Source organism: Caloenas nicobarica, chromosome 3 (genome assembly GCF_036013445.1).
Source record: "Caloenas nicobarica isolate bCalNic1 chromosome 3, bCalNic1.hap1, whole genome shotgun sequence".
Lineage (NCBI taxonomy): Eukaryota > Metazoa > Chordata > Aves > Columbiformes > Columbidae > Caloenas > Caloenas nicobarica.
In genome coordinates, this window is record NC_088247.1 from 104,660,082 (window position 1) to 104,672,779 (window position 12,698).

The following is a 12,698-nucleotide window of genomic DNA, read 5'->3' on the forward strand; positions in this document are numbered from 1 at the left end:
ATAATTCATTTTACTTGAAAACGCTCTTTCTACATGCAATGTATGGTGATACACATAACGGATTCATATAGGCACATCAGGCAATCTATTCATTTAGCCTTAATGGCACCTCTGATGTTGCCATCAAAAGAAGAGGGCTAATAGATATTTTTCTTTCAATACAAGATATGCTGCATGCCTTACAAAAACAAACAAACAAACAAAAAACCACACAAAACCACCATAAGCTCAATGAGAAAGCACTTGAGTTTAAGCAATACCTTTTGGAACCACTGGAATGAAAGCAATACCTGTTCCCTTGATACCTGAAATATAATAAATAGCAGCTATTATACCAAAGGATGTCCAAAAAAAAAAAAACAAACCACCAAAAAAACCCCACCACACACCTCAAAAGTCACAGGAGTTTTAACATCACAGATCCAAAGTCTTGAAAAGGCATGTTTAAAAGCAGCAAGATAAAAACTAACAACAACAACAAACAAAACCACACCAAAACCAACCAACCACACACACCCCAAAAAAACCCCCAAACCACCACCAAACAGTTTTGTTTCAAGGAATCCCTGGGGCAGGGCGAGGAGAACCACACACACAAAAAACCCTGAAAAACTAAGCCTGCTGTCAAATTAAATTCAGAATTCAAACTACTGAAAGGACAGTGTGTCAGTCTAGTAGAACAATTAATTCTGTACTGATGAGTAAAGACTCCTCCAGTTTTGAACGCCTAAGCATGCAAGAAACCTTGATATAAACAAATCAAATTAAAGAAATATGGCAAAACAAGTTCAGAAGCAAACCAGTTCAGCTAAGAGAAAAAGACTAGGAAAAAGAATAGACATTTTGTCTAAATTTCAAGAAGTCTCCTAACACTGCTCTCCCACATCTCACTGTGCCCTGCAGCAGCAACAACAAACTATCATGCAGAATTGTTTTTCAGGAGCAATTTACTTCTTGGTCAGGTCAACAAAAAGTCACATAAAACCAAACTGCAAGCCTCTGCACACATTCAGCAGGAATCTGTTTCAAAAAGGTTACATTTTCCCCTCTCTTAACTCCAAGCGTTGACCAAACACCACATATGGAACACAAACAAGCCAGCTCATCTCAGTCTACAGTTAGTAAAAACATTAATCCAGATTATGGAACTCAGCACCAGATATAGAACATGAGGAATCTTTTCTGTGTGTTCTCAGCATCACAACCTGAAGAAACAAGTGAACAAGGAAGGGGCAACCTTGAACAGGACTGTAAGTGGACAACAGGAGAATGAAATAAGGAAAGAAAGAAGGATAGAGGAAAACAAATACATGATGACCAGGTAGCAGGAAAGGATAAACTGATGCAGACACTGCATTTCCCAATAAGATGGAAGATTAAGCCAACAAAAGGAAAAAGGTGGGTTTTGACAAAGCAGAGGTGGAAGGAGTGAGAGGCAGCAGCACACTGAAGGACAGGTGACAAGAAAGGAGACAAATGAGATCATTTAAACAAAATTTAGGAGATAGAAACTTTACATGGAGAAGTCTAGGATAGAATCAAATAGAAAACCAGTAGGACAAGGGGATTTGCTCCTGAGACAGTTCAGGTTATTAAGAATTTAGACTACCATTATTAAAAATAGCTGCTGAAGAAGTGAAGACTCGGCAGGACCAGATGAAACAGGTGACAGCCGGCCAGCTGAGCAACTGGAGAAAGAATCTGCTGGATCATGTAAACCTAACACTGCTGAAACCCCAGGTGGATGTGAAGATGATGCCTCATGACACTTTAATTTTCTTTTCAGATTGCGTCTGTCAAGATGGCAGGGAACCCCATAAAAGCAAAACTCATCAAGACCAAGGAGTTGGAACATATCAGAATCACCGTTTCTGTGTCAACTTCAGTCTGGCTTTTATAGTAGGACACGATGTTACTTTTCCTTCAGGATTCCCACCTCACTGAGTACACATGGTGGACCTGCCTCTGAGGTCTAAATAAGGCCTTGTAAGAGGCTTCCCTTTTTCTAGCACAGAAGCTTTTTGACAAGTAGTGAATGGAGAAAAGACTCCGGAAATATGGGAAAGTTCCTTCACGGACTTACACTACCTTTACTCTTACCACATATTCCCTACACATGGTTGACTTTTTTTTTTTTTTAATCCAAGCTCTCAGAAAATAAAGACTACACTTAAAACTTCTGAAATGACCAATCTGAGATTTAGTTCCTTGAGGCAGTTTCACATTATACTTAACCCACAGCTGGTTTACATTAGTGCAGGAAAAGAGACAGCTTTCATTCATATCAGATCAAACACTCATTAGAATAGCTCCCACCTGACAGAAAGCCATCCCCATAAACCTGTTAGATCAACTGACTCTGCAATCATCCAACCACTAAATCTACCACAAAGAGAGTAGCAGTAACCCATGGCCAGTGATGGCAAAGGAGTGAGACCACACTCTTCAGCTGCAGCCCACACAGTGACCAAACTGTGTATTCACACTGTTAAACTGTACCTTGATCTGCTGAGAAGCCAGACAGTACAACTGCCACTGAAACTTTGCATTCTGAGTATAATACTATTAAATCTCATTACAAAAGTCAACCAGCTCATTTCAGATGTCCGTATTCAATTTAAAAATGAAGAAAGGCCAAAGTATGTCTTATTCTGGTTTCCCCATTTGCAAAATAAGAAAGGAAAAAAAAAATCTGTTATTCTCTTTGTGTTACAGTGGAATAAGTCTGTTCTTGAGAAACACTAAAATATTGCTGTGGCAACTACTACTGGAAAGTGCAGGGGTCCAAAAGCAGAGAGTGGGTGATATCTTCAAAATAGGAGACAGTGAGCATGAACTAAATGAGATATGGAAATACTTAGCAATCAATAAGCAAAATACATCACTCATTATGCAATTACAGTTCACTCCATGTACTAGCATAAGTAGACATTAAAAAAAGCCTAGTGACAGCCTAGTACTGTATCACAATGAATACATGTAAGCACCAATGTGAAGCTGCCCACATAGCTTAATTCTAGTATTTATTTTTAGTACAGAGCGGTTTTGTGGCCACGGTTATGCTCTGAACGGCTCAGTCGGGAAAAGTTACCCGCCTTGTTCCAATACTCGCCCTGCACTTCTTACACAAGAGCTCATTCAGGTCAAAGTCTCCCTTTGCCAAAGGGCACATCGAGCCAAGACAGTGGCACAGCGCCAGTGTCAACGGGAAAAGTGACCATGGGCACAGCAAAGAGGAAAAACCGCCCAAATACCCTTGGCAAAAACTGATTAACTTGTGCGTATGTGCAAGTCATCACAAGAGACCCTGCTTTTCCTAGAAAGTGAGACTATAACAGCAAGCCTCCGGTTATTCTCTTGACACGGGGCTTGGGTAACGTACGCGCTCCGCTCACACCGAGCGTGTCCCGGGCCGGCTCAGGCGCTCCCCTCCATCGCCGCGGCTCCCCGCCCTCCTACAGCGCGGCGACCATGCCTGCGGAGAAACGGGAGGCGGGTGAGGCAGCCCGGCAGGGCGAGCTCGGCGAGGAAACACCGGCGAGGCCGGGCCGGCGGCGCAGACCCGGGGCCGCTGCTCAGCACCGCGGCCCGGCCCGGCCCGGCCCGCCCGCCACGGGAGCACCCGGACCCGCCCGCCCTCACCTGAGACGGGGCAGCGCCGCGGCGGGAGGAGGCTCCGCTCCGCTTCTCGCCCCGCTCAAGGAGCCGCCTCCCCGGGGAGCGCGGCCGCACCACCGCCCAGCGCCTCCAGGGCCGCCGCCATGATCCCGCTGCCACCGCCGACCTCTGACCCCAAATCACTTCCGGTCACAGCTGTCAAGCCGTTGCCATGGCAGCGGTTCTGGCCCCGGCCTCCCTTAAAGGCGCAGCAGTCACCTCACCCCTCCCGCACCCACACCCACTCCTGACAGGGAGAAGGATTTGGGGGTACTGGTGGGTGAAAGACTGGGCATGAGCCAGCAACATGTGCTTGCAGCCCAGAAGGCCAATCGTATCTTGGGCTGCATCAAAAGGAGTGTGGCCAGCAGGTGGAGAGAGGTGATTCTGCCCCTCTGCTCTGCTCTGGTGAGACCCCACCTGGAGTCCTGTGTCCAGCTCTGGAGCCCTCAGTAAAGACATGGACCTGTTGGAGAGGGGCCAGAGGAGCCACAGAAATGATCAGAGGGCTGGAACAGCTCTGCTGTGGGGACAGGCTGAGAGAGTTGGGGTTGTTCAGCCTGGAGAAGAGAAGGCTCTGGGGAGACTTTGTTGCAGGCTTTCAGTGCTTGAAAAGATAGGGACAGACTTTTTAGCAGGGCTTGTTGTGATAAGACAAGGGCTGATGGTTTTAAACTAGACAAGGGGAGATTCAGGCTGGACATGAGGAAGAAATTTTTTACAATGAGAGTGGTAAAACACTGGCCCAGGTTGCCCAGAGAGGTGGCAGATGCCCCATCCCTGGAGACATTCCAGGCCAGGCTGGACGGGGCTCTGAGCAACCTGATCTGGGTGAAGATGTCCCTGCTCATTGCAGGGGGTTGGACTGGATCACCTTTGGCGGTCCCTTCAACCCGAACTATGCTATGATTCTACACCCACGCACACATATCTGGGTGACAGGCCTGGGGAGCGACCAGGTGGCTGAAGGAGCCGCGGGCCCGCACAGGGACACGCTGCCTCCCTGGGGCTCAGCCCCGCTGCCCTCGGCCTCCTCTCCCCCAAAAGCTTGGACTCTGGCTGGCCTGAAAAGGAGATTTTGGCCAGTACACGATTTGTGGTACATGGAGCCATGCTGCCATTCCCATGGGTTAGCCAGTGGGAGACGATGGCTTGGTGCGCTCAGAAGGAAAAAGTCCTCATCTTAATTTAGTTATTTTCTAAAAAGTTATTTTCTAAAACAATGATTCATTAGCCCACCAGTGCTGTACAAAGGGGAAAACCCTACCACTGTTAGCTGCGAATTTCGTAATAAAATAGCCTGTCAAGTGTGAGAGAAGAAGAAAAGAATCATGATGTGATTTCCACTGCCATGAGCAGATGGGTTCCCTCAACTTTCTCTGAAACTGGCAATATTTTCAGGTTTTATTGTGCCCTGCTTTACTGCCGCTCACTCTTGACATGGTTAACCTTTTGGTACTCTTTCCACATGTATGTTTCTTTTATAAGGTAAATAAATCTGGTGAAACCCCCAATCCAAGAAGGAAAACTCCAGGAGGTTTTAAGTAAAGTTTTATACTTGTGTAAAACTAAAGCGAGCCCATGCCTAGCTGACTAGAGCTGTTGGATTAGGACTGAAGCGACTCACTCTCTCTTTCTGACCTCACAACTGTTTCACTTGTATGGATGAACATCCTCCTCTGCAAAACCCCTGCAAAGTACAAACACCAGGGCAAAACACAATCCTGTACACATTTAGGGGTATATTGCCCCATAGCCGCTCCTCTGGTGGGATCCCTCTTTTCTACTGCAGCTGATTTTGAGGACAACATTGGCTCTTCAGAAGTGCCTACCATCATTCAGTGAGAATTCATTGCTTTAGTAAATACCTTTGTGGAGCTGAGAATCATTCATCAATTTGGTCAATATTTGAAACAAAAAAATTAGGGAATAAGCCTTCTGGGAATCTCATCCTAAAAGTCATAAAAATGTTGGTAATTCCATTATCATCTCTTTTTGAGGGATCTCGTTTGTTCATTCAGCCTGGAGTAGGGGCTAAGGGGAGAACTTAGCTGTTGTCTTCCACTGGTGGAAGGTTGTTGAGAAAGTGGAACCAGACTCTTCTCAAAGGTGCACAGCAGACAGATGAGAGGCATTGGCCCCATGTTGCAGCAAGAGAAATCTCAATTAGATATTAAAAAGGAATTCTTCAAAATGAGAGTGGTCAAGCACTAAAATAGGCTTCCCAAAGACCTTGTGCAATCTCAGAACTTGTCTGGACAAGGTCTTAAGTAAAAGTACTAATAGCATCCCAAACACTCCCTACTAGATCACACTGTCTCTTGCGTCAGGAAGCTGTTTGTTGGGTTCTTCAGCTCACCTGACTTGTGCTAACTACAAAACAGGCATTTAGACAGCCTTAGTCATCAAGGTTCTCTACTCTAGGCAACTCCAAAAAGTGACCCACTCCATTCTAAAATGGATGTCTGAGACAGCTCAGCACATGGCAAGCTGAATTGGCTGACTTTGGCAGCACTCTTACTCACCAGGTATTTAAAACTAGGTAAATAAATCCTCACTGCAGCCTGAAAAGTTTGAGTAGAAACGGGGCATCTGCAGGGATGGCATCTGCAATGGGCCTCCTGGTACAGCCCTGGAATGCGAAATGGAAAGCTATCCCCCAATTACTATACTGTTGTTTATGGGAAGGTGGAAGAGGTGAAACTGCAGTCGTATCTATGTGTGGCTTTTGGTGTTTGTAACACAGGGTAGCCATGGCTCTTTACATTGGTTTGATAAACTGATAATGGGCAAAAAAGCATGTGGCTAATTGTCTCTCAGGTGGAAGCTCTCTGCTGGAAGGAATCCATGCTAAAATGGGTTAATAAAATCTTGAAGAAGATTTTGCAGCTAAGTAAGGAGCTTTGGCACTCCAGCGTGTATCTCCGAACACCAAAATGCAGGCCAGAATCTTACTGCAGCCCACTCTCTGCCACTTCCAGGGTGATTCTGGACAAATCACTCTCCCTATTGCTTTGCTTTTGCTGAGAGTGGTGTCAGGAGATGGTAATCACAGTTCAGAATTTGATTAGAAAATGTGAAACACTATACAGCTCTCCTTCTTACAATGCCAACACCTGGCTACACAAACTTCCAGTTAAGATAGTTAACTTATAACTGTGGAGAAAAAAATTTGCTAAGACAGATAATAACAAGTAATTGTGTTCCTGTTTTCCTTAAGGACTCAAAAGCAATTTTGTACCGTTTGTAGATAAATCATTTTGTCTCTCACATCGATGTACAGCTGACTGAGGAAGAACATGACATCTTTTCAACCATTCGCCATGGCACTCTATTAGAAAATACAAAGGAGAATTTAATTTTCGGTTGCAACTACACAGGCAAAGTAGATAAGCACCTTGTGCTTTACAATCATATACTTAACACTGAACTTGCATGAGACGAGTTAGTGTAAGAGTTTTATTAGAAAGCAAAAAGTCTGCTCAAGAAAAATACAAGCATTCATAATGCCCCTACAGTTTTTGTGAAAGTGGAAAGTACAATTTCGACAGCCAAAGACAACAGTGAGGGGAAGAAAAGAATGTTCAGTATTCAGCAAAAAGGAAGAATCCGGCTGACTGGAAATCCATGTGCATTTCAGAAGGCTTTGTTAAAATAATATTAAGGTACTGGCTTTACCTCCACAAAAATAAAGCCATTTGAAGCTGAAGTCAAGCTTCTGACATGTTTGAAATAATACAATTTAGATTTCATTTAGCCACAAAACAGTTCCTGTGGGAAGAGCGGGAAGAAGCAAAGCCTGATTTCCAACAAACTTGCTACCTGTATCCCTCAGCCCATCTCCGTTCCCACTGCATTAATTTCATTGTCTCCCCACACCACGGATGGAAACCTCACAAAGCAAGAAGCAGCAGGGCTGGGTTGGCCAGTGAGTACCAGATGCCAAGAGAAACAATAATGTTTGCTCAGTGGGGACATGAATTTAGTTCTCACTTCTCTATCTTGCTCACTGGCTCACTGTATTAACAGATCTTGTAGGAATATGATTATTTCTGAGACTATTGCCCTTCCATCAAATTTGAGTGAAATTCATCAAAGAGGTTCAAAAGCTATTGGAGGGAGACTTGCAGCTAGACTGAAAGCCAGCGGGTCCATATAAGCAATAATCATGTGGAAAAAGACTGAAAAAATAAAGAGTTGACTACAGTGTGGGGAGAGAATCAATGAAAACCTTTCTGGAAGGGGGTGAAATAAAAAATTATTCAGATTTTCTAGTTGTGCTAGCATCCGAGAAATAGAAAGTGAGAACAGGAAATGAGACGAGCTACCATCCATCCACTGACAGGACTTGGAAAGGTAAGGAATGAAGAATTTAAGATGTTGACAGTAACACAGGAAAAGGGAATTTTTTGGCTATAGCTTTACAAGATGTTTTTAGTGATATGATGTGCAGTAGGACCCTTCCATCCATTCCATGTTGGCATAGCCCACCTACATGACAAGTGGCATCATGGAGCTCATAACAAGCTGCCAAGAGAGGGGATACATAAAGGAGGGGAAAGCATTTGAAACCAGTGCCACTAATAACAGCAGTATGCTTGAACATTTTGGGTTTTAATCACTGTTGTTTAATTTTGTGATTTACTCATAGACTAAGACCCCTTGGGGCCTATATCTGAGCTGAGGGAAATGACAGACCATGTGACACTCAAAAGGAAAGAAAAGATAAGCAATATGGAAAATATCTTTAAGCATCCAGTCATGCCCCCCTAGAATTGCCAAAAAACAGCAGAAGGAAAACTCATGTTCTCTTGTTCCTTGCAAAAGCCTCAGTCACTTGAACAAGGAAAGTCTCTACAAACTCTCACTGCTGAATGGCCTGGCTGTGCTTGCATCAAAAGGTTTTCAAATTGTGACCCACAGGCTACTTATGGGTCTGCCAAGAACCTGCTGTTCACATGGCCATTTCCACCTAAATCACATCAGAATGTGTTAAATGCTGTCCTAGTGGTCCTGTACCATACAAACAATTGCAGAATTAGCACCAGAGATGTTATAAAATGGTAAATTGAAGGAGTGGGAAGAAGAGGAAGAAGAAAAGATTATGTGACAGAAAGGGAAAGCTGAGAAAGGATCATAAATGCAAGAGGTGGGAAGTCATGAGATGCTCTCCCCAAAGAACTTGGCCCCAGAGAGCAGTGCAGACACCATCATGAGGGCCTCTACTGCCTTTTCTCCTAAAACCCTTTAGAAGGGCTCTGCCCTAATGCTCCTCATCTAGCTCATTTGCCCAAACTGTAGTACTCCACAGCCACCCAGGTTTTTCCTCTCTCTTGGGTTTTCTAAGCAAATTTCATTGCCTGTGAGAAGAGCTAAGTTGCTTGATATCTAGATCATTTACCTTCTCCCCTTCATTTTTCCACTTTTCTGGAGGGTTCGAGATAAGGATATGGCAAGCCCATGTAAGGATTTTCACCTCTCCACCTGCTTGCAAAGGAAACCAGACATCCAAGCCAACATACCCTCTTAGGTGTGGAAATTTTCTAACTGTTCATAACATGCCTAAGCTGCACTTGTTTAATTTTTTCAGAAACAGAAGTAGAGAAGGGGCCTTGACTCAAAGGGTATCAGCACAGCAGTGAGTCGAGATTACCGTCACCAAATCAAAACAGTGGAGGCAGTGAGCACATGGAAAGCTTGCACTGATTTAAGCTGGTATAATATTTCTGGTGCCAGTAAGGTAGGTGTATATCTCTGGAGACAGACTAAGCTCGTTCTTATGCACAGTCCCATGAACAGCGAACAATAAAGGCCACTGTTTACGGTCCTACAAATATAGTAACTGGCACAGGTGATATAATGGCTTTAGCTGATTTGGGAAACACTATGAGTTTAAATGGTTTTGCTATCAAATTCAAAAGGCATCTGCAGGTATAACCATGAAAAGCAATTCTATAAATTACTGGGTTTTTTAAACTCCCCAAAGCTAAAGAGAAGATGGATTTAATTCAGAAATGTTTATTTGATTTAGTTGCTGTTTGGTTCACAGGAGACTTCCCGCAGGGGCAATAAAAAACAAGGCTGCCTTTTTTATAGTGCAAAGATTTTACACTGCAGTACTCTCCAGCCTTTTTGAATGTGCCCCTCTCTTGTTTCAAATACTAAGAAATTCCATTCATCATGACTCAGAAATTTCAGAGATGGAAATGATCTATTAAGACCTATGATCCATCTCCCGAGCAGTGCAGAATTGCTCCCCGTAGTGCATTTGTATTTTTAATATTTTGTCCATCAAGTTTATAAGGTCACGTTACAGAAGTGTTTTAAATCACATTATGTGTTTGTGTAAACAAATACATGGTCCTTGCATTTCTGTAACTGCTGTTACAGAGGTACCAGAGAAAGGAGGGAAGCAGTAGCCAGGATAAATGGCAGGTGCCAGTATCAGGGCAGGGGGGAGGAGGGGGTTGTTTTGTTGTTAAATGTGATCAGTGCTGTGCACAGTGGGCTTTCAACTGTTCGTCTTTGGAGAACGGTCATTCTAATGTCAGTCATTAGCAATTTGCTGTTGGTCACTTGGGAACAGCATGTTTCCTACAAATTGCTTCTATTAGTCACTAGTTCTCGTCTAAATAATTGGCTATGAGAGAGAGCCTTTGTGAGACAGGAGTTAACAGGATGGCAGAATGTGTGAGTACTCTGTTATAAACCACATACTTTACATTTTTTGAATGCCAAAAAATAGTGGAATGGTCTCAGGTCTTTTTTACACTGGGGTCAGACTGGAGCTGCACCATGGAAGTCCAATGGAGCCATTTGAAAAGCCAGGGCTAATGTACATGAGATCAGTATCTGGCAGCAATACAGCAGCACATTTGCTTGTCTCTGAAACACAGTCACCTCTGGCATGAAATCTGGCAGCTGTTTCACATAAAATGGTAAGGATGTGAGCCAGTGTCCTTCAGGAAAGGAGGAAGAGAAAGAGGAGGAAGAGCATCGAGGAGTCTCACTAGTTTGCACCCTTTGGATTCCTGTCACCAGTCCATTCAGTGAAACCTCCTACATGGTGTTGTTAGTTCAAGTACCTGCTGTTTTGACAGCCTTTTATCTCACTGAAAATAAATGTTTTGGCATGACAGAAAATAAAAGGAGCAAAAAAAACTAACTTACCTACTAAAAGGAAAAATGCTGTAGGAGAGAAAGCAGGTCACAGTCAGTAGCACATCAGCATTCAGCTATGTCATTCTCGTCGGGAACTTTGGTCTTCCTACCATAACATCTAGGTATGTTCTCCTTTAGGTTGCTACTTGACTGCTCTTATGGTCCTACTATACTTGGTTTACGAAAGCTGAGCCTGAGAGAGTGTGGGGCTAAAAGGTTATAAATATCCTCCTCATAAAACTCCTGTCATAGTTATAAGGAAATAGCTAAGTTTGTTGTTGATGGGGTACATTAGAGATGCCAGAAAAAAGGGGCTTTGAGATCATACAAGTCCTTCTGGAGCCTCTGAAAACATACATTGGGACTCTAGTGCAGGCATGTTCAACAAAGGTGTGGAGAAAGAAGCAGCAGGACCTTTGAATCCAAAGCTGTCAATCTCTGGACCAACACAGAGGAGATTAGATGGTTGTTCCCCAAGGTCTGGGCAGGAGCCTGAGGGGAATACTGGGAAACTGGAGTTTAATTATTGCTGCCGCGAGAGGAGGCAACAGCTGCGGGACAACGGATGGGGGTCAGAGAGGGGACAGAGGAGACAGGCTTATGTAAGCCATTTCTCAAAGTTACACAACGAAGAATAGTAATAACACTAATGCAGTTTTATAATGCATTCCTACAGAGATTTAAATGCTTTGAAAAGCTAAGTAAATATTATATCATAAGGTGGCAGATGGAGAACCCAGAGCAATGAGGAAACAAGTGGCTTCCTTGTAACTGTAGGGAGATTCAGAAGTGTTGTGGGGAGCAGAAGTGAGGTCTAGAGAGCCCTCTGAGCACTTGGTCACAGCCTCTCAAATGCCTTGGTCTGCTGGACAGGAGGAAAGCCAGTAGGTTACAGAGAAATTTTCCTTAAATCAGGAAACAAATCAAAACAGAGAAGCACATTTTTCAAGATGGGAAAAGATGTTTGGTGAAAACAACAGACAAGCATTTTGGGTTCCCAGGATTTTATTACCTTTTCTAGTGTGAGCCAAAGGATCCTATCCAAGTTTCCAGAGATTATTGCTCACAGGAACAGCAAAGCCCTAATAAAGGACATAGCCGTTGCATAGTAAAAACAACAACAATAATAAAAAGATGTCTTTTGTTTAGTCACCTGGATGGATCCAGTGTGATGCAAATAAAATATGAGATAACAAGCTCCAAGAGACAGGTCACATCTACAGGGGCTTGTCAGGTCAAGGCAGCAAAGTGAGACAGAGTGAGGTGGTGGTGAGTAAGGAAAGGCAACGCTCCCAGTAGCACACACCTGGTCTTCCTGGTCAAGCTGCTGTTTGTCATCAGCATCAGTGAACCTCAGGAGTTTTCTGCACTCCCAAAAAACTGTTCAAACCACTTGCAGATTTCCCAGTGCTAGCAAACATGCCACCTCTCCTTACTGCCTCCCTGGGCTGGACTAGTCCCTTTGGGGTTACTGTGGACCTCCATCCTGCGGAGGATGTGTCCTGTGCCTTTGAGCACATCTGCCCCATGTAATGAGGAGTCCTGGCATCACCCCCCTCGTCCCTGGCCACAAACTGCTATGTGCTGAGGACAGCCCCTGGCTGCTGCTGTGCTGGACTTAGAGCTCTTGGTCCATTCCAACTGCTCTGTCTCTGCTCATGGTGTGCAGCTGCCCTCTTTCCTCCCGGGCCATTTGCTGTCCCTGGGCAGGCAGAAGGCCTCCCTGCCTGCTTTTGGGTGGCTTCAGCTGGTGCAGGAGCCACGGGCAGCTCCAGTGCCATGTATCTTCTCTCCTGCCTGCAGTACTGCTGTGAGCAGGACAGGTCATCCATGAGAATCTTTAGCTGGGGTTATCAGGTTATGTGGTTCAGGACTTTCTC

General features: G+C 44.3%; 1 protein-coding gene across 3 annotated transcripts in view; it reads right to left on the reverse strand.

Moving 5' to 3' along the window:
- Window positions 1–3,781, reverse strand: part of LCLAT1 (lysocardiolipin acyltransferase 1) — a 124,242-nt gene extending 120,461 nt beyond the window's left edge. For 2 of the 3 annotated variants that reach the window (XM_065632613.1, XM_065632611.1), the window contains exons 1-2: window positions 3,643–3,781; window positions 3,383–3,475 (exon numbers count right to left, since the gene is read on the reverse strand). The gene's annotated coding sequence lies outside the window, so the exon portion shown is untranslated. Of the gene's footprint in view, window positions 1–260; window positions 306–3,382; window positions 3,476–3,642 lie in introns of all 3 variants that reach the window. The other variant, XM_065632612.1, reaches the window with a different exon arrangement.
- Between the last annotated feature and the right edge of the window lie 8,917 nt (window positions 3,782–12,698).